This window comes from Gymnogyps californianus, chromosome 1 (genome assembly GCF_018139145.2).
Source record: "Gymnogyps californianus isolate 813 chromosome 1, ASM1813914v2, whole genome shotgun sequence".
NCBI classification, from domain to species: Eukaryota; Metazoa; Chordata; class Aves; order Accipitriformes; family Cathartidae; genus Gymnogyps; species Gymnogyps californianus.
The window spans coordinates 88,915,553-88,938,735 of record NC_059471.1 but is presented as its reverse complement, the minus strand read 5'-3'; positions in this window follow the sequence as shown (position 1 = coordinate 88,938,735).

The window sequence follows — 23,183 nt, the reverse complement described above, 5'->3', positions numbered from 1 at the left end:
TCCCAGCTCAGAGCTTGCCATAGTCTCCACTGCTACAAGGGAAAAGGAAAGCATATACCTATCGACAGAAGAGTGTTTGCTCAGCTATGATGTCAGCAGCAGCTCCTATCACAAAAATAAACAAGCAAAAATACAAACTTTGAAAGGTTAAGAGAAGCCACTTCCAGTGAGCTGCTGAGAAGTCTCATCCCCTCTGCATTCCCTGTGGTTTTACATCTGAGACCAAGCAATGATGCTGGATGTGAACTGCTGAGCACTGGAAAGGAGCCTCGGGTTGGTTCCTTCTGGATTCTGTTGCTGACCAGTTGGTATGTGTTCAGTGTCACTTTTGCCCTTCCCTAAAGAGAATGAGAAAGCCAAAAGGGTCAGACCTTTCGTGGACACAAAGAAGACTCTATGCCTTTTGTTCTGGAGTCTCTGCTCCAGGCTGTGATATGTCATCTACAAGGGACTCATCACACATGATTTCCAGAACATCTCCAAATTGCTGCCTCTCACAATCCCTCTCCAACAATCACATGCCTAAATGGTGGTAAATGTCTTCAAAGAAACGCTGTTTATTGTGTTCATTGCTTGCTGCCTCTGAAGCAGTCTGTGCCATGAGACATTTGATGGCAAGAAGTCCATCCTGAGTGTCTTCAAATGCGAAAAGTATGCTTTAGCTACCGCGGCCAATGAGACATCCATGCTCCACCTCTCCTTTACAGATATCCTCCAGGCTATATCTACAGATACCCAGTCCCATCTATAGGGCAGACCTCAAACCCATCCTGTGAGAATAATACCTGTAAGGTACTGCAGCCTTCTCTGGGATAAAATGAAGTCTCCTGGACTTCTCTGTGCCAGTGTGCATAAACTTTCAGCCCAATAGAGCTTTAAAATCAATCCTGCTAGAAAAAAGTTTATCATTCACACAGTCTAGTTAAGCTTGGCTCCTGGTATTTATTCACTGGGATGCTTCCTTCCTCTCAGAGTTCAGCTAGGAGAAGGTAGGGGGCTCATTAAAGCTTGAAGAAAAGTCCTAGACTATCCCCTTGCTTGGTGAAATGCAAGAGAAAAATAGGTCATAAGCCACAGTTTTAACAGCATTCCTTGTAATTTGTTCAGTTCAGTCCCAATTTAAAAGGAGCCTTGCCTCACTGCATTACCTACTCATACCTACTGTATCTCATTGCCACATTCCCATGTGCAGAGCCCAAAAACAGCTGGTTCTGCAAAAGCTAACAGCCTTCAGGAACAGACCTAGCTCCACCCCTCAGTGCAAGAGCGGAAGCCAAAACACAACCAGTAACAAACTGGAAATAAATTAGTTCAAGTGTGAAGGGTCAATTAAGGAAAGTGGTTGAGTTTGCATTTCTCACAGAAAGTGTCTCTCCTTGAGCATGCAGTGTTCATAAAACCATGAATTCCCTCTCTCGCACCTTCTCTGTCTGCCCTCCATTCCTTATTATTTTCTCTGTGCCTTACAGCAGGGCAACATTCAGTCAGCCCAAAGGGCAAAGTTCCAGATTTTGGACTTCCTCACAGAGATCAGCCAGTCAGTTATAACCAGTGTAAGCTTTGCTACCAAGCATTGTCTGCACCTAGCACCGTCTGTACCTAGCACCAAAAAGAAAAAAATACCAGAACGGCCAAATTAACTCTTTATTATATCTAGCCACTTAAAAATTGATTACTTCCTCAATGTTGCTATTTTACTAACATTTACATTTGCTGATGTAATCAGTCTTAAAATGACTACTTCTGTAACACAGGCAAGAAAAAAGGCAAATGTGATCCTCTGATGAGGTTCAGGTGAAATATTTCAGTAACAGGGAAGCATTAGGGCTCTCCACAAGGTACTGCCTTGGCTTCATTTGCAATGCTTTAAACATCAGTTTTCAAAGAAGATGAGCACAGGCTACAAAGGACTAATGTAAGGGCTGCAAAGTTATTTGGGGGAATCAAAAACCTATTTTATTAGATGAGAATTTAAAAAAATGTGGGTTTTAGGCAAGTTTATAAAATTTGGGAGTAGATTTGGTTTGTGCTTTGTAAGTACAACATGATTTGTGATAAATCATAGGAAGAAGTGGAGCTCTTTAATTTAAAGGTCTCTGTAGGTGCATGAATTAATTAGTATAAACTGAGCATTAACATTTATCCAACAGCTCCACGAAGAGAAGAAGTCTATTCTTCAGCAAAGTGAGAGCGTGAAATACTTTCTTGAAGAATAATGCGTTCCAGCAAAACTAGAGAGTTTTAACATAGGGAATGATGAGAAGAAAAAAAGAAGTTATATAGTGTGGCTATCTGCAGTAGCAGAGTCCTGAACTCTGTGACACAGGAGGCCATTTCCCACCAAAACTCTCTTTTTCTCAGGATGATCAACCACCACCAAGATAGTAACAGGCATTAGGGGTAAACTTACAGGGGTGCCTACAGGGTGAATAGCAGCATTAGAGAAGCTGTGTATTACTGATGGCTTCATATAAACCATGAGTAATTATCACCTTTAACTCAGAGAAAAACAATATGCCATTATTTTACTTGACAAGTATCTCTTTAACACAGCTATATATTCTCATTCAGAGCCAAATATGCCAGTATAAGCAGGCACATACATATCTTCATCCTAAAATGAATGCTTTATGTGCCCTAGTTCTAGAAAATATAAATTAAAGGCTTTTACTGATATACGTTGAACATTGTAAGCCTTACTTTACATAAATTCAAATGTGTAGTGTGAAATGCCACCTTGTGAAAATTTCCGTTTGCATTGGGGAATAACGTAGTTTAGAGGCAAAGTATAATGGTTTAATATCTGAAACAGACCTATATAAGCAAGCTTTATAATAAGGATTTATTTTTACATTTATTCATCAGACAGATAAGTGCATCCTTTTTTCCCCTGTCAAGTGTACTCAGCACAGAAAAGGACAAGGCATTATAGTAGATTATTTTACATTCATTTTAATAATGTAGTTTAAATAAAGATGTAAAACTATACAACACTGGCAGCATGCAGCCATCCTCAAAGGTTACCCCATGTACTGTAATAGTTTCAAGGACATGCTCCTCCAACACCTTGAGAATTTCCACTGTATCATTTCTGAAGAAGTTTTCTCTTTGTTGCGTGTCTGCTCTGTGCCCTGTCACCAAAGTTGCTTTCTTATGGGGGGAGTACTGCCTTCCCTAACAGGGAGGGAAAGGGAATGGGGAACAGGGAGGAAGAAGGGCAGGGGAAAGTGAGAAGGAGAAGGAGGAACACAGCCATCCATAGCCTGAGGTCAGTGAGATTGTCATCTGAGAAGGCTCCATCATTTCATGGTCATTTCTAACCCTGCTTCCTTCACCACTGAAACTCCTCCTCAGTAACACCATCAGAAGGAAATGTTTCAGGATAAGGACCTGCCATGGGCGAAACAGTTTCAGCTTGGGGAATTGCACTTAATATAATTTATTGCCAATTAACATCAATTTTAATTACTGATTCAAGTAGTAAGAAAAACAGGAAGACAAACAATTAAACAAACACTGAGGGAAACATCTCTCATGCCCCTTCCTCGCGCTCGGTTTCAGCCCAATGCCTCTCCTCCTGCCTTCCCTTGCTCTCACAGCACATCGTGCCGGCCCCGCTGCTGCCTTTGGAGGGACAGCGGGCAGCCCAGGAAGGTGCTGTCCCTGCGCAGCAGTTTCCTGCTGCTCTTCCTTCCTCCTTCCTCTCTCTCCTTCTCTGTCCTGGCTTCTCACTGCTCTTCTGCTCCAGCATGGGTCCCCATCAGGACGCAGTCCCTCGGGGTGTCCCTGCCCCCATGTGGGCAGCCCACAGCCCCAGTCCCTCAGGGTGACCCAGCCCTGGCGTGGGTCCCTCAGGGGAGCCTCCTTTTTCCAGCAGTGGGCCTCCGGCCGTGTTCCCAGCACCGTCCCCTCCACCCATCTGCCCCATTTCTCCTCCCCTCATGGCTGCCACTCAACCCCAGCTGTGCCTGCCCGGCCCTGTGTGCTCTTTGGCAGGCGCCAGCCGCCCCGTGGGTCTCAGAGCTGGCTGGAACTGGCTGGAACCGGCTGGAACCGGCTGTGACCAGCACAGGGTGGCTCACGGCCTCCTCCCACCCAGGCGCCCCGCAGCCCCCCAGCCAGGCCCACTGCTACAGGCAAGACCAAAAAAAAAGGAGATCAGGAAAGAAGGACATCAGCAATTCCTCCACCAGAAGACGGACCAAAAGATGAAGCCCCCTGATTGCCATTTCAGAAAAACGAAGGCTGCGGGATGGACCTCTGAGAGGCACTGCTCCTTCCCAGTGCCCAACAGCAGTCTGACGCCCTTGATATCTCCATCAGTTTCCTCCACAGGCCATGAAAAAGAACAGGTGAAATGTCTTATCTGCCACATCTTCTGGGATTTTCCTTTTCATCCAAAAAATAATGAGCTGTCAAAGTCATCTAGCTATAAAAAATGTCACTGCTCCAATTTTGTTGAAGAGTAATAACACAAGAACCAAAAAATCAGGGGGTGAAAACAGTCCAGGTCGATTCATATTTTTGTTTAGCCTTCAAACTCTTTTTCTAAAATTAGTTTATTGTTCTTGATAAATATTTCTTTTCAGCCTGAACAGCAGCATTTTTGGTTTAGCAAAAGCAAAAATAAAATTAAAAGCAACATTAAAAACATCTAAAAGGTTGACACGTAGAAACCACATGGGAGCCCCATCAGCAGCGCCAAGTTTTAGTGTCTGCTGTCGCTAGCAGGTTCTGGCAAATCCTGCCTTGTCTAAAAGTTTCTGCGCATCTCCACTGTTTTTTGAGTTAGTGCAGCTTTCCAGCAGGCACTGAACCTCCCGATCAGAAGAGCACCTCAGAATTTCCTACAAGATACTTCAGGGTAATTGCCCTGTCTGCATTGCCATGTGCTCCTGAGCACCGACACTGGTGTCCAGGCTTAGGGGTACCCTCTCTTTCAGATGGCTGGCTCGGAGAACGAAGTTCCAATGGTGCTTTGGTCAAATTTCTGGTTTTCCACTCAAGAGGTTAGGCATACATTTGAAATAGTTTTGCACAGCTCGGGATCTGCAGGCAAGAAAATGCCATGTTTCGAAAACCCTGCTTTCCTTTTCATCATTCCCTTTGCTATTTTTGCATGTGGCCTTAAGCAAAGTATAATATGTTTCCTAGCCATTCCTCAGGACTGCTTTTCTGTATTTCAGTTGATAAAATTTGGTAGGTTGGGATCATCTTGTTTTGTTTTGCATTTAGTGTAGGTAGTCTAGATATAATTTTCCAAACAGGCACTTCAGAGACATTGCAAAATCTCTGCAAAAGGACCAAGAATGCAATAAAAGAAATTGCAGCCCCTTTGCATTGCAATGTGTTACAATGGGTTGAATATCATCACATCAGTTTTGACTAAGTCTTTCAAATGATGAATTCTTAGTTCAGCCTTGTGTATACATATTGTTTATTCCCTGGTATTTTTTGCCTAATTTATATAGTGGACCCAGAGTATGTAAAACCTCATATTGACATATATATGAAGATAGGATGTTTGTGTGTGCTTTGGGGACAGGGGAGTTGTGTCATCACCTGTTATCTCTTCATACACCAAGGAGCAAAACCAGCACAATCAGATTCAGAATCAGAGTGGACTGTCTGCAAACAACTTACAGCATGAAATTTATCTTGTGAATGCTGGTAAATATATCACTTACATTCACAGAAATAAAGATCAATTCCCTAACATTTTCAAGTCAGATGTTAATTTTTTCATAACAAACGATTTAAAAATTTATCTGCTGGAATTAAATAAGGGACACTGAATGTGATTTTCAGAAATGTTTAATAATTTTAACTTTTCGGAGCAATTTGAATCTAGATCTCACTCATAGAGTCTACCTTCAAGGATGACATGCTTACCTTTCCTCCATTGTCATGAACCACTAAAACGGGGTAATTGTTTTACTTGATATGCCAAGTACAGCACCAGAAAGTGTTTAGATTTTACCTTTTCAAAGCCTGATTTTTTCACTTTGGGAGGTAATTGTATTTTTCTGGAAATCTCTCCATTGTCCTTTCATTTCTCCTCTGACTAAATGACAAAGAACTGTGCCTAGATGGTTTTAGTGAAACACAGCTCCAGCAGTGCTATCACTACAGCATCTCTAGTATTCATAAAGAGAAAATAATTTACCACAAGACATTCAAAATTAACTAAGGAAACTGTGCATATTCTTTCTGCCTCAATTGCTTTTCCGCAGAGGCCTTCAAAGGTTTATCATTTCACTCACCTTTCTGCAGAGCAGAAAACTCAATTCTACACTGCATTGTGTTTGTACAAAGTTGCACAAAGGTAAGGAGGGTGTCTCCTTTTTCTGAATAGCTGCTTATATTTTCTTACAGTGATAAATAAGTTTCATGCTGCCACTACAATATAGCAGGAAGTGGTGAGAAGGACAAGCAGCAGAGGGCTTAATTTATTTCTAATTTTGTTCATTGTGTAGGTACACTAGCTGGCCTTTTTAGACTTGAGAAACGATCACATCAAAATTTTAAGAATCCATACAAATAAGAGACGAAAATGGAACAAATTGCATGCAAAAATATGATTTATGCCAGGAAAATTTCATCATGTTTATATGTATGTATATTAAAAATAACTGTTATTAAAATCATAGCAGTTTAATAACATAATTCATGAGATAACATTATATTAAAGCAATCAAAGACAAAATGTTTCATTTAGATGCATATTTCAAATTTATGTAGTTCAGAACTCCCATATCAAATGTTGATTTCACATTGTTTTATTTATTATTAACAATGATTCCAAGTGAAAAGAGGTTTATGTGCTTAAAGTTTAATGCTTAAAATAAATCATGGCTGCACCAAAGGCAATGGAAAAGCTGTCATTACCTAGAAGTGGAGCAGCATTTTACCCATCATATCCGTTCTGTGTCATAAGCCTGAACCACTATTTAGCTGCACTGACTGAGCAAGACTGTAGTATGGGAGTACTCCCCCTTTCCTGTGCGGTTGTGCCCTTCAGTACATTCTTAAACAAGCAAAGAGTTGTTTTGCTGAATTGGGGTTGGTGAAAAGTAGCGTATCCCTATTTACAGTTTGATTGACTTGCGGTGAAGAGAATCTCTGACTCCTTTCTGCAATTTCATTTTATTAAAAGACAAAAGTCTGATCACCTAGAACTGCAGTAGATGTGCTTAGAGCTGTGAAAATTAACTCTCACTGGGCAGTTTGCAGGCATCAGTCTGAGAACGAGATCTGGGATTAATTACAGAACAGTTCCCAAAGCTTTCTTTGCCTTACCTCCCTCAAACCTGCCACCTTGTCAACCAAGCCTGAGCAAGGAGGTTGTCCTTGGAGCTCAGAGAAACCCTCTGATTGTGCTGGTGGGCTGCCAGCAGAGCTACTCCAAATCACGGCAGATGCCCTTAAGAAACAATGTAAGCTAGGAGAGGCCTGCAGGAGGCAAGGCAAAACTCAAAAGTGACATTAGCAAAAAAATGGGGGAATGACAAAGGATGTGAGACAACTGCTTCGGAGAGCACCAGTCACCTCTGGAGCTTGGGAATTGTCACAACTCCTTATTGTGCATTGACTGAATACGGGTTGGATTACAACCAGTATTCGAGCTCTTTTGTGATCATTTTTGATTCAGTCTTTGGCTGCTCTCCTATATTTCTTAGCGCATTCTAATATGCACTTCTCTCAGTTTTCCATAACCAGTCATGGGTGGGTAAAATGCCATCCTCCAACTACTATTTTGCACCTGTATCATCGTATTAGTAGCTGGGTGCTGACTTTTCAACTTGATTACTGTAATACATCTTAGTTACAAATCAAAACTCAACTGTAAGTTATAGCTGATTGCAAATGTCGTAGTGCTTTTCTGAACATGAGAATAGACAAGCTTGGTGTTCCAGTTGAATGTTGAACGAGGACCAAGGCTTGAGTCCATTCTTTATGAGGGTTAGTCAGTGCAACAAAGGCATCTCTCACAGTGTGACCTCTTACAACATGAATGTGCCACAGGCAAAGGAAGAGTCACCTCCTGAGATCTGAACCTGGTGTGCAGCCCACAGTCATGAAGTTTTTCCTCAATGAGGCCAGAATGATCCTGCATCTGGATAGCTTCACAGAAAACATTATAGCATTACACCCTCAAAGAGCTTTCTAAAGACATTAAACCCTCATGCACACCTCCATAACCTCACCCAGGGGTTATGGAAAGATAAAGAACCTCATGCGTTTACTTTAAGAAAAAAAGCATGCATGGTGATCAAGTAGTGGTAGCACAGGAAAGGCCCTTTTCTCACCATAAACATGATAAATACAGGCACGGAGCCAAGACTCGGAAGATGTAGCTTCTGTTTCCAGCTCTGCTGTTAGTTCACTGTGTAATTTAGGGAGTAAGTGACTTTTCTCATTCTTCTTCTTAGTTTTTCTGACCTGGAAGATGGGTGCAATAATACATATCTGAAAGAGTTTTGGCAACAACAACATCAAAGAGCTAGGCCACCTTAAGACAGAAAAGCAATCAGAAGCAATCGCACTCAAACAAGACATTCTGAATCTTTTTCCCTTCAAGCTTGTAGCTATTCAATTTACTTTATTATTCTGCTTCCTTCCATTAGAGTAGCAGATGAGCCTTCTATTGAGGATGGATCAAAGACAATGTGAGCACTACTGTGTCTCATAAAATCACTGCAGACCCTGTTTGCATACAACGTTATGGTTTTCTTTCTTCAGATTATAAGATACTTTGGAAGATTTGATTAGGGGGTTATATTCAGAGAGAACTGGTTTTGGAGTGTTGATCTTGCTACAGTAAAATGGCTTTATAAAGAGGAAAGTCTCACAGGCTTCTCTAATAGTGGTCCAAATTGAGATTTCCTAAGTCTCAGAAAGTTTGTAGGAGTTAGTATGATTTAGCACCAAATTTCAGTACTCCTTCACTTTTTAAAGGCTGTGTTGGTCTCCCTTTACCTGCTTAATTTACTATATCCTGCATGCAGCATCATGCAAGTCTGTTAACTGCGTGCAAAATAACATATCTCACACCAGCTACTATTACCTTTGATTTTCTATCCTAATACATACAAGTCATGAGGTTTGAGATATGAGCAGGCATTTTCATAACATACTCTGTATTTTTGCTGCTGACAGTGGCTCAGCTTTTAAGAGAGGTATTTCAGTAACCAAAGGAAGGAAAATATGATTTGGGATTGGAATGACCATAATTGTGTTTACCGTGCAGCTCTTCCCTCATAATTTTTGGGGGAAGGGAACCATTTGACTTCAATACTTCCCTCAGGAGTTTTTCAACACACTGTTGGTCTGCAACATTAATTGCACCAGAACTGTATGTGCAGTCATATCATAGACATTGATTATTTAATGAAAAAGTATACATTGCTCTCTGCTCCCTTCAGTCAAGTTCTCCTGACCTGTTTTGGGTCTCTGAGGTTCATGGGGTAAAGGTACTGTGCAGCTGTTCCTGCGTTGCTCAAAGGCAATAAAGATGAGAGGAGAGAAAAAAGACACTGGCAGCATTGAGGGCCTGAACACTCTGCTCCCATAGCACCAGGACAAAGGTAAAAATGGTAGGATACAGCTGAGATGAGAAAGAACTTCACAGTGGGTGTGCTACAGAAAAAGGAAAAAGGCAGTAAAGGAAGGAAAAAAAATGTAAGTTAGACTGGTTGTGACAATGGCATATTCAAGGAAAGGGGCTAGAAAGGAGAAAAAGGAATGGAAAAAGTTTTATGTTGTTCCTATTAAATGAAACATCTCCAGGAAATTTCAAGAATATAACACTATCCCAGAAAAACCTTAGGAACAGTAGAAAATAAAAGTAAAGGTGAAAATTCAAACAATTTGTTTGTTTATTTAGGAAACTGTGGGATACTATGGGATCCAAACCATGCTGTGCTAACTTGAATAGAAAAAAAAAGGAACATAAAAGAGACTGAAGATACAACTTTAACAGCACAACCTGCCTACTGAATGATTTAAAATACTGATATTCATGAAATAATTTCTCTAAGAGTTGAAGTGCCATCAAACACATTACACAGATGAAACACCTGGGAAATGGCTAATCCTGCTTTTCATTTTAGGACTAGATTGTGCAGACCAGAACCTGGGAAGAGTTGCCATGCCTGTCATGTCCATTTTGGACACTTACATGTGCCTGTCCCAACAGCATCAGGACTCTATTCCCACTAGTGGACACCTGCGAGTTTTCCAATATCCCCACCTTCAGACAGCCTATGAAAAGCCTTAGTCCATTCCTCTCTGCTTTTTCCTCTGTTAAGGTGACAGTGCTTTCCATTACACTTAATTAATAATCAATGTTTAATTTGATTAAAAGGATTCAATTATGTGTATTAAATAATCCTTTATTTTGATCAGTTTTGTTGTCTTTAATGAGGTAATATTCTATAATTAAATCACTGGATACACTAAGTTGCTGTATAATTAATAAGACCATGGTCCTAAATGACTTAGAATAATGAACACAAGCAAGGCCCAGATAATTAAAAACGCTTATGACTAAAATCTGTGACATATTTCCTAACCACATTTGGAGTGCAAGGGTGATCTTACCAACCACACATTGCAACAGGCTCCCTGTGTGACCTTGGACAAGGTATATAATCTTGCTGAGGCAAACTTCCTTACCTGTAAAACAGTAAATCTTTGTTTTAACAAGGTCTTCAAGTAAGCACTTCATGGCAAGGAGAGGCACTCACTCTCTGCATACATAGTGCCTAGTAAGAAGGGATTTTCTTGGTATTATCAGAAGATAAATAATAAGAGTTAGGGGACAAAACATAGCTGTAGCAGGTAAGAAGGAAGGTACACCTTTCTCAATATCCCCTCAAGGACAGCTGCAACTGGCAGATGGTTAAGGAAATATTAAAAGGCCAGGCAAGGACTGTGTGGTATCTTTGCCTCTGTCTCACCCCAACAACGTGCAGTTGATGGAATTCATAAGATGCATCGTGGTGTTTAATAGCTCACACTCTCAGCAGGTTTTGAACCCAGCTCTACATCGGATCACCACAACTTCCCCCCATAAGGAGTGCTGCAATTTAATTACACACAGTATAAAAACATAATTCCTTTTGTTTATTTTCTGTCTCTAGCTGATATTTTTACTTCATACCCTTTATGTAATGCACTATGAAGACAAAGGAATAAACTTTCTCCATACATCTTCTCCATGGCATTTATTATTTTATATTTATATATATCTATATCTATCTCATATCATCCTGAGTCATCTCTTTTCCAACCTGTTTAAGTTTTTCCTGGAAAGAAGCCATTCCACCTCTGTGATTACATTCCCTTGATCTCTTTTGTTTCACTTTCCCTTTTTCAAGAAACATAAACAAGAACTATACATACTGTTCAAGATATGGTACACCACATGTTTATGAAGTGGCATAATGATATTTTATATTTTGTTCTCATTTCATTTCCTAACCGTTCTTATCATACTTTTTGCTCCTCTGACCACTGTTGAGCATTTAACTGATGTTTTAATAGCACCAGCTACAATAATTTCAAGATCTCTCTCCTGAGAGGCAATAGCTAATTTAGGACCCATCATTCTGTATGTACAATTAAGGATGTGTTTCTCCATGTGCATCTCTTTGCATATATTGACCTTGAATTTCATCTGCCATTTTACTGTCCAGTCATTCAGTATCATGAAATCCTCCTGTAACTCTTTGCAGTCAATTTGAGAGTTGAATACCTTGAATAATATCTCAGCAGCAGCAAATTTTGTCACCCTGTATCTACTTTCTTTTCTAGGTCATTTATGAATATATTGAATAGCTAAACTTCCTGAACAGCAGCATCCATTGTAATGCCTCTCCTTATCTGTATCTTTTGTTTCCTTTCACGTAATCACATAATCACATTTCCCCATCTTTGTATTTCCTATCATATTTGCTTTTATTAAGCCACAAGAGGAATTTATCTTTTATCTCAAGATAGCTTAGTTTTCTTAAACCTTTTTGATGAGGGATTGTGTCAAAAGCTGTTTGGAAATCCAAGTAGACCAACTTGGTGATTATATTCATGTATCACTCTCTCCTTCAAAGAACTCCAGGTTATTTGAGGCATGACTTCCCTATATGAAAGCCCTGCTAATTCTTTGCCATGTGTCATATCCTTGTATCTATACAAGAAAGACTGCATTCTTGAATTCTATTTACTTAAGTCTGTTGTTTGTTATGTTATTATATACCTAGTAGGAAAATCAGTGTAGTCTGTAGTCCTCTACATCTCCTTTGTCACCTGCCACTTTATAGTCCCCTAATGTTGGAAATTATTTAGGCAACTACGCTAACATTGTCTACTATTGTGATTGATTCACAATTTCGTTTTAAAGTTCTGTTCTAATGTTTGAAAGAATATCACCTGGTTCTTTTGTTTATTACTATTCATTTTACCTATTTGTCTAAAACCTTTTCAGTTTGAGAAATTTAACTTTACACTTTGTTTTGAGATGGTTCCTTGCGCTCTTTCTTTGTAAAGACTTCTGTATTGGGTTTGCGTGGCAAGGTTTTGGTAGCGGGAGGGGCTACAGGGGTGGCTTCTGTGAGAAGCTGCTAGAAGCTTCCCCTGTGACCGATAAAGTTAACACCAGCGGGTTCCAAGACAGACCCGCCGCTGGCCAAGGCTGAGCCAATCAGCAACAGTGGTAGCGCCTCTGGGATAACATATTTAAGAAAGGGAAAAGAAGTTACAGGGGAGTAGCAGTTGCAGCCAGAGAGAGAGGAGTGAGAAGATGTGAGAGGAACAACTCTGCAGACACCAAGGTCAGTGAAGAAGGAGGGGGAGGAGGTGCTCCAGGCACTGGAGCAGAGATTCCCCTGCAGCCTGTGGTGAAGACCATGGTGAGGCAGGCTGTCCCCCTGCAGCCCATGGAGGTCCACAGTGGAGCAGTTATCCACCTGCAGCCCATGGAGAGACCCCACACCGGAGCAGGTGGATGCCTGAAGGAGGCTGTGACCCCGTGGGAAGACCGCACTGGAGCAGGCTCCTGGCAGGACCTGTGGACCCATGGAGAAAGGAGCCCACGCTGAAGCAGGTTTGCTGGCAGGGCTTGTGACCCCGTGGGGGACCCAGGCTGGAGTAGTCTGTTCCTGAAGGACTGCACCCCGTGGATGGGACCCACACTGGAGCAGTTCATGAAGAACTGTAGCCCATGGGAAGGACTCACACTGGAGAAGTTCGTGGAGGACTGTCTCCCGTGGGAGGGACCCCATGCTGGAGCAGGGGAAGAGTGTGAGGAGTCCTCCCTCTGAGGAGGAAGGAGCGGCAGAAACAACGTGTGATGAACTGACCCAAACCCCCCTCCCCATCCCCCTGTGCCACTGGAGGGGGAGGAGGTAGAGAAAATCGGGAGTAAAGTTAAGCCCGGGAAGAAAGGAGGGGTGAGGGGAAGGTGTTTGGTTTTATTTCGCATTATCCTGCTCCGATTTGACTAGTAATAAATTAAATTAATTATTCCCCAAGTCGAGTCTGTTTTGCGCGTGACTGTAATTGGTGAGTGATCTCCCTGTCCTTATCTCGACCCACGAGCCTTTCGTTTTATTTTCTCTCCCCTGTCCAGTTGAGGAGGGGGAATGATAGAGTGGCTTTGGTGGGTACCTGGCATCCAGCCAGGGTCAACCCGCCACAACTTCCCCATGTCCTCTTCAAAAAAACATCAAGGCAAATAACTCATTTGGCTTTTCTGCTATAGACTGACCACCTCTGAGCATTCCCTTTACTCCCTGAGAATCTGTCTGTCCTACAAGCTCTCTGGTAAGCTTCTTCATTTTGATCAATTTGAAGAAAAAAAAAGAACTGTTTATTTTACCCTTGGCAGCTTATTCAGAATTTTCTTCCTTTTCCACTTTTGCTTTTAATTTGGCCTGATTCATGCTCTTTTCTAGCCACCATTACTCTGCTGTTCAGCTGTGTTTGCTTTTGTTTGGCCTTTTCAAAGACTTTTTGATAGACAGAATACAGTTGGTATCTCTGACTGTCTTTTAGCAGTCACCATACCAACAGCAAGTATTTTATCCTTTTGCCCGTAGCTTTTAATCTCCTTTTAACAGGTTTCTTCCATTTTCAGTAACCATCATTATTATATAAATTATAATTCCTCTCAGTCTTCAGCAGGTGTCCAGAACTGAGAAATCATTGCGAGTACCTTATTTTGACTTGCTGAATCTGGAAGAGGCCTGACTGTCCTGGAGGGGATGGAGAGGAGTATCCCAGCCGTACAGTTACACCGGTTCTAAACAAAAGAAGTTACCGGCTAGGTTACAATGCAAGAGGAGGAGATGACAGGTATGACCCAGTACTTACAGAAGACCAGTGCTTTTCTAAATGAGCAGCTGGAGGCCAGGCAAGGTGTATCAGAGCATCTAAAATGATACCTCTGTTTAAGTACCTAAATCACACAGTGTGGAATTCATCTCTAGCTTAACAAAATTGAAATTACTTGGCAATTTGAAAGATATAAGTGCCTAAGAGAAATTTGACAATAGCTGGTTCTTCTGTCTAGCTGGCAATAATACAACAAGATGCAATAGCTGGAAATTAAAACTACCAATATGTTATGACAAAATTTCTGAGCTGTACTCAGAAATATATGGGTAACCAGTCAGTGTTTTCAGTCTACTGTTGCAGTGAACATGTCGACATTGGACAATTTTAAATCTAAGTGGGATGTATTCTTACATGATATTGTCTTCAGGCTTGCAGCCCTGCTTTTGTCCCCATTTCAAGCAGGGACCTGCCACGAGTGTGTGCTCCCTGCCTGAGGGGCACCAATGCCCCAACCATCCTGGACTTTCAGTGAGCTGCTACTTAGGTCACGAAGCCTCTCCCTGAGTACTGGGGCAAGTCAGAAAAGTTCCTGGCTTTCTGCAATAGTCCATACAGCTTACAGCTCATCCCAAATTGCCCACAAATGAGGGCGATGAGCTGGGGATATCACCAGGATGAGCACATCTGCACTAGGTGCAAGGAAGATTCCTCCATTCAGAGAAGTCCTGGGGCAGCGTGGTGTGCTGCAGATGATCACAAGTCATCTCTGAAGGCCTGATAGTTGCTGAGTCTATGAATATTATATGTCATAGCTATTACAGTGGACAATTCTTTCTAAATTATCTATTTAATAGTCTGCAAAACCATCTTCCTAATATTTTGTTGCATAAGTCACTAAGGAAATAACTACTATCAAGCTGATTACAATTAAAGCAATAAAATTACTGATGAGACAAAGAAACTGTGGTAGTTATTTTTATACAGTATACAAAAATATCAGCTGCAACAGGATTTTCTGCAGTGCTGGCAAACTGATTCTTACCTTCTACAGTCTGTGAGCATCAGCATATTTTATTTCTATTCTTGAGGTCATTCTTCCTTCCAAAGGAGCTACTATTTATTTGCAGCAGTTTCTCACAACCTTTTCCTCACTCCATTAAAGCTGAAGTTTTATTTTTGTGTGGTTTTCTAGATGCCTAGGATCTGTTATATAATGCCCATGGAATGCTATATTCTGGCTAATCATAAGCTACAAGCTTCTTTAAAAATTTCTTGTGACTCTAGTTGAATGAGTGGTTAATTTTCTAAAATAATTTCTGATGCTTGGACAGAAATCACTGAAACTCCTTTGTCCATTCCAATAGATGCAGCCTGAGAGAAGGATTTTTTGAGGCAAAAAGAAATCCAAGGGAAGGGGTTGGAGAGTTTTTGGAAAATGAGACTTTGGGCCACTGATAGAAAAAAAAAATGATGCACAAGTACTGGGTTGAAGTCAAAAATACTTTGTTTGAGACTTAGAAGGCGGAATTTCAGATTACGAAAATCCATTTTTATAGACTCTCAGTGACAGCCTGAGAGTTTGCTGTTTATGTCATGCTAGATTAGAACATTTTAAAGGAAAACTATATGAAATTGAATTATCAATTATTCTGTCACTGCAGCCTAGGTGAATCACCTTGCTTCGTGAAAAAATATGGAGTCAAGCCAATTACAATGACTTAACTGGTGGAGCAATGAGATATCCACTAAAAGATTTTCAACCCTTTTATCCACAAAGTTAGAGACAGCTTTTTTGTCATTCATTAGCAGAAACAGGGTTGGGTGACTGATTCTCATGTGCACGCGGTGCATCCTGAATGCATTCCCTCTTTATCTTTTTGCAAAGGAACACCATGATTTGAGAAATCCCTGATCAAGCCATTTTCTGTTGTTCTACCTTTGATAAACAATGTCAGCAATATACATATCTGCTTATTTTACCTTATGATGGGATTCTTAGAAGTGGTGCAGGTTGAAGCCCACACATACAGTGTTTCCTAAGGTGTAATTCCTTTGGTCTAACACTCCCACATCTTTCTTGGACTATGGCTGCAAACTGTGACATGGACTGAGTCTGCCTGGGATATATGAGCATTTCAGTCTCATCTCTATCAGGTGGATCTGCATGAAAAAAATCTAGAGATAAAAGATAAATGAACAAACCACTGCATGAGCTTTCAATTTCAATCAGCATTTTGGAGCTCAGTTGCACTGTAGGATTCAGGGCATGACAGATAGTGGGCTTGTTCTGTGTATTACAGAGACTCTTAGTACTTTGAGGAGGGGGAGATTATTTTGTCTCTTAACAAAAACAAAATTAAAACACACCTCTGAAGACTGTTGCCCTTATAGAGGAGGTATGTGCTTTTAAGTGTCATACTTTTGCGTAGTCTTGATAATCAGTAATGAAGAGAGAGTGCAGAAGATTACAAAACAACATAATCAAGTGATAATAATGAATATTTCAACAGGCAGACATTTCAAAGTTTTAATTAAAATTAGTAGTGCTATTGATATTGTAATGTCTTCGAGTAACATACAGGCAAGTAATCACAGACGTCCCAAATGGTCTGCATTACACATGCAATTAATTATGGAAGATGTTGCTGCTCAAACCACCCTGGGTTCTCTGAGATTTAAAGCAAGTGCTCAAGCATTTCACTACAGAAGGCAGCTCCACTAACACAGCCAGCCGATTAACTATTATACTTAACCCAGATGATGCATTGCTGAGATGCAGCTCAAATCTGTTCTGCTAGCAACAATCTTTACTCATCTTCTTTAATAACACAAATGCTGCTCCTTTTGCCTAAAGTAAAAGCTGGTATTTTTAAACACAGACTGTGAGAGCTTGGGGGACAAAAAAAATCCCACCTACAGAGATGTTCTTTTCACAAGATGTCCTCCATGCTGCAGGGGAAGAAAAGTTTAATCAAAGTACAATGCTCTTTCTTACTTTTCTTTCTCTTTGACACTGCCTCCACCCAGTGCTCCCACTCTGATGTTCTTTCAGGATTCTTGGGTTTTTGTGAAGTTAATTTTGTCACTAGGGAGCAGGTTTGAAGGCTCCCTACCATAACACAAGGGATACTAATAGTACCTCCAATTCACAACATAATGGTTTCATTTAGACCACGGAGGGGTTGTTTAGAAACTGCCCCGAGTGTACTTTGACCTATTGCTACCTGTGGGCCTGAATACACATTTTAAAAGATCTTCCATGCCCTTCAGTGAAACCAAATCATTATTATGAGAACTGAATCTCATACTGAGCTATTCTGAATAAACCTCTCTGTCAGTTCAATCCACCTAAGTCCCAAAGCTTACTGTCAGGAAAAGTAAGAGTCTAAGAGCATTCTTGTTTATGGATTTGAGGCCTCATGCACAGCAGGATCAAATATATTTAAAATAAATGGGGGTGGGAGATTTTAGCTTTTATGTGACCCTTTTCAAACTCTTTCCCAGCAAGGCAAATGCTCCACTCCTTGCTTGACAGATGCCTTTCTCCATATGGACCCCTAAGCACTTTCCAGATGGCTTGCTGGATCAAAAGCTACTAGGCAATTTCTGAGCCCATTACTATTGATAGGAGTTCTGTTACAGAAGGGAAGAGGAGGATTAGACCTAAGGCCTTTCCCCTTCTTCCAGACTCAAAATGTTGCTACTGATTTAGGCTGTTTAACAGACCTGATAGTGCTGGAGGGCTGTCGTTTCCTCAGCACCGTAAGGAAGCGGATGGATATAGGTGCCGCTTTGCAAAACAGAGCAATATCCTAAAAGCCTATCCAGGCTAATTTTCAGCTACAGGATTGTGTCTGGCCACCACTGACCTCAGCAGCTGTTCTGCAGGACAAGGCAACTTGGCTAGGAGTGTCATGAGGGAAGCAACGAATTAGTGGTTTGGAACATTTATCAAGGCTGTTAATGTAAGTAAACCACACATATTAAACTGAAAAATAACATCATTCACTATGGTTTGGTAACTTTTAAGTTTTTTACGTAGCTCAATTCACAGGCTGTTGCAAACTGTACCCCAGCCTCCAGGGCTTTCTTCATCCCTTTCAAGGGAACTGAAAAGCCTACCCTCATTCATGTCAGGCCTTTGAAATGATAGTGTCAGGGGATATGAGGACTGACTGCTCAAAAAAGGAGGAAAATACTTGGTTGCAGACTTCCTCTTTCCAAACACTGGGGAAAAGGCTGCTCACAGCCTGTCCCACTACAGTGACATGGAGGTTTCACCCAGACCAACCATCTTTATCCTGCAGGAAGGTGTTAAAGACCCATATGGTGTGGGAGAGGTCTCTGTTCTGCAATAAAATAGGTGGCAAGATTCAGTTCTTGTTAACAAGTTCTTTAGGAAGACCAAAATACTCAGACTAGGCCTGAGTTTTAGCATAAAGTGAGGAAACTCCAGCCCTATTTTCTGAGGGGAGAAACTACAGCCGAATGGTGATTTTTTTTTACGAGTCTGTAAGTGTATTAGTTGCTATTGGTATCCTTACAAAAATTAAATGTTTGAGTTATTGCTAGGAAAATACATAGAGTATCCTTGCTCCCCATTGTATTGTTGTTTTAATATTAAGCAAGAATTAAGGGTGGCACTCAAACATTGCATTAATCTGCATAAGCTACTGAAAACTACTTTTCATTCTTTGTATTCTTTTTTTAAAAGCATTACTTCCCTCTTATGGAGCCCTTTAGAATGATTATTGGAATAAAATCTACTGATTTCAGCAGAGCCATTAGTTCTCTTATCATCAGTTCTTTCCACCGAAGCATGTTAATACCTGACACAGATGTGTTAGTGATCCCCAGGTCCATTAAGCCAATCTGCGCTCTGACAAAACGCCTCCAAATAGTTCCAAAGGCGCCATGAAAAAGTTTTTGTGAATGATTTCCAATATACCCACAGTACTCCAATTCTATCCACATTGTATTTTCATACTTGCTTGGAGCTCTTCCTACATGAATCAGTCACATACCTCAGATTTTATGATGCATTTTTTGTGTATTTAAAAAGCTAAGGTACTGAAATTACCTTTGTAGTAAATATTAAAACAGAATTGCAAGACATTTTAGTCAGCTTGTTCAATGAGGAGTCTGAGCTCTTAGTTGTTGCCAATAATGGGATAAAAATCCAAAGAGACAATATAGTAAAAAAGATGTGACCCACCAAAAAATATTGTTCCACCTCTTTGCCAGCTTCAGAAATACACGGAACTTGAAGTGAAACAGTGTAAGACATACAGCATACCAGTGCTTTTTAATCTCTGCAGTCATTTGCGGTAAGACGCAGTTATGCTTTGCAGCAAATCTGGGTGTTCAGCTCAAGTCAGGCACCACTGCCTTTCAAAAATGCAAGATACCTCTGAACAACACTGAGAGGCAAATTCTCCAGGGTTTTGAACCCTGAATCATATGCCCACTTTTTTTTCCCTCCAAGTCCTGAGAATACATGAGTTAGCATTATCCACAAGAATATATGTCTAACTCAGGCTATTGAGACTCAGAGTGCTTGTGAATTATGGGTTGCTTAAGGAAACATCACAGAGGGAAATGGGAGAGCATTACTGCAACTGAACTGCTCCTGTCTGTAGCAGAGAAGAGAAACTGTCCATGCTTCTAACTGCATGTTGAAGGCCATAGTTGCTCAGACAGAGCTGCATGGACCATGGGACACACTCTTGAAAAATAGATGCCTAAGCTTCAGCTCCTACGTGCACATTTATTTTCCTCAAAAAGCAAATCGATTTTTTCAGAAAGGCTTTTTATGTCTCAGGAACTGCTACCATTGTCAGTGACTCTGCAGTTGTGAAAATCAGGTGTTTTGTTTCGGTTTCTGTTTCTCACTGCCCCTTTACTTTCAGACTTTCATCCTACAATTGACTGAATATAGGTACAGAAATCTCAGTATTAGCAGTCATTTGCAGTTTCAGAGTCTATAATTCTTATACACACTGATGTTCACTCTTTTGCAGCTCATCGAACCATCTCTTTATTGTCCCAGTTTCAAAAGACAAAGGTATAATTCCTGCCACAAGGTTATGAAGACCATGTAGGAAAATGGATTTTCAGCTTATTGGTCAAAATCACAGCTGTAATACTGTTTATTCATTTTTCCATAATTAATACTACTACACCACATATTAATGAAGAAACACATATGGTGCACAATTACGCTTCATCTCATTTAAGAACTTGGAATTCAAATGGAAAATAGGCTGTCTATGAATGTCAAACAAAGACACCCAGGCACTATCTGGCTTACTTGCTCCCTCTTAAACACATTGGACTAGCAGTTCCATGGAGACGAAGCTGACACTAACATAAAGACCAAATTCCATGCAGGAATTTGTTACTGAACAAATTTTGAGATAACTAAGTACTGAGACAAGAGAACAGTCAGAGACGATAAGAAGTTTAAGCAGACAAACTGTATAATTCAATTCTCATGTGAGCTCAGTTATTCAATAAGGATGAATCATTTTACAGGTTTCAGCGTGGAGGAAACATCCTTGGAGTATTAATGGGGAATAACTCGGAAGGAACATTGTTAACATCTCCTTTGCATTGTCTTCCTTAAAGGGCAACACAGCTGTAGCAATATTCTTTCAATCGTATTAACTTTTGAAACTCCTGGGAGCCATTTTAGTGGAGATTTGAGACAGACTAGGCTGAGACAGTTAGTTACAAGGCATAATTTAAGTGGGATTGTCTGTGCCATACAAGTGTTTCAGCTTCACCCAGAGAGTTCAGTGGGAAGAATTCAGATGAAAGCATGAAAACGTAAAGGGGAAAATAAGCTGACCTGCTACAGAGTGCTTACCATAAGCACTTTTCCATAGCCAATGGTCCTTAATGATATTTGCTTTACATTATTTCTGCTCAAGTGAGAGTTTGCCATATTCATTTAACACAGGATATCTCAATGCTGAGTGCACTATCACTAGAATGAGCACAAGGTAAGCTGAGGGATTCACTTAAATAAAAGATGCCATTATTAAAGGTCAAGCTTTTCATTTTTGAAAACCTGAGGAACTGCACTCCTAGAAGATGCAAAGTATTTCCCCTACTGAAATGGAAAATTATCATTTTTCCCATAGTTTTCTTAGGACAGATACCTGACATTTATTGTTAAAAACAAACTAGGTAGCAGTGCATCGGGGAATAAGCATGACCTGTGTCATTCTACATCTTCTCTTCTTCTTATCTCCTTGATGCTGTAAGAAAAATCTGTTGGGAGTAGAACACAAAAGGAGAGTGATTCACACTGAAAACAAGAAATTTAACCATGCGTGCTTGTTCATCACCAAAAAAAAAAAAAAAGAAAAAGAAAGTTTGGCATTATTTTTGCAACATGTAGATCATCAAAAACTCAAGACATGTTTTGTATGCATGTGTTTCAGCTGGCAGGCTGCACCAGTGAAACCAACAGCAAAAGAAAGCAGAAGCAATCCACACAGACTTCCCTGTTAGGAGGTGCAGGTACAGTCTTGAAATGCCTCAGGGTAGAGAGGGAGACTGGCTGTGAGCATCTCCTGCTCTGCCTGAGCATCCTACCATTGGGTAGAGGGAAATGTCACTACTTTTTCTGGAATGGTGCTTTAGTTATGGTGCTCCAAATAGGATGGAAGCATTTTGTGTTTCTAAGATAACGGAAAGTCTGCTAGCCAAGGTATTTCATAGTCATATATTGACAGTTCAATTGACAGTTCATAGCAACACAGCATTCAATAATGCCACTCTAAAAACAACCTTAGAGAGGAGCTGCAGTTTTCAGGGGTAGACATAGCATGCAATGCCACTGAAACATCTTTTTTCCACTGCTGCTGGGTCATTCAGGTGTCAGAAATGTTGAACATCCCTCATTTTTATGATGACATAACCCTCATAAAGTAACAAAGTTTGTATGAACGTCTGGTCCATGTGTTACGGTTATCATTACCCAAAAAAACCTTCTATTAGAACAACATGCAGAAATAGTCCTTGCAGTCTGTCATCATCAGTATTGGTACCATACAGCTCATAAAAGAGCTCAGAAAAAGTGGCTGGCAGAATAAGAAAAACACCGTTATATATCAGCTATTTCCGTATTTTAAAAAGTCCACAGGCAACCTTAACACATGGATTTTCTGACTGTTTTGAATACTTAATTTCACAGCTCCATTACATTCTTTGTTATTTTTACTGAATTCTGATAACATTCCTTGTTCAGCGCTGGAAGAAAGCAATTCCCTCCACCTCTCTTTGTCCTTGTCCTATGGCAGTCATTACTGATGATGTTGTGTCTGTAGGTCAAGATGTATCAGAAATTGGACACCTTAGTAACTTTCTCTAACACACTCAGAAAGCAAAAGCAAAAAAAAAAAAAGAAATTGGTATTATGAATAGATGGTATGGCGCTGAAGTCTTCTGTGGATGACAGAGAGAATTAAATGTTTGACAGGATCCAGCATGTGAATCCACTACAGTTCTGAATTCTCAATTTAAGTGGAAAACATAGGGATATTAACATCAGGGAACTTTTCCAGTGAACAGAAGGGATTTGCCAGTCTCTTTTCAGAAGGGAAAAATCCTCACGTACTCACTTAATTATGGTCTAAAAGCTTAGGTTCGGCCAGATTTTAGAAGTTTAGCTAAATCAAGTTAGTTTCAAGTTACAGGAGGTTCATAACTTCAGCTGCTTCAGCATCTCCTCATTGCATGTGCTTGCCCTTTCTATTAGTGTAGTATGTACATGAAGCTATCTCGCATGCGTTTGGTTGCTAATCCTTTGCAGTCCTTTCTGCATTTAATATCTATAATGT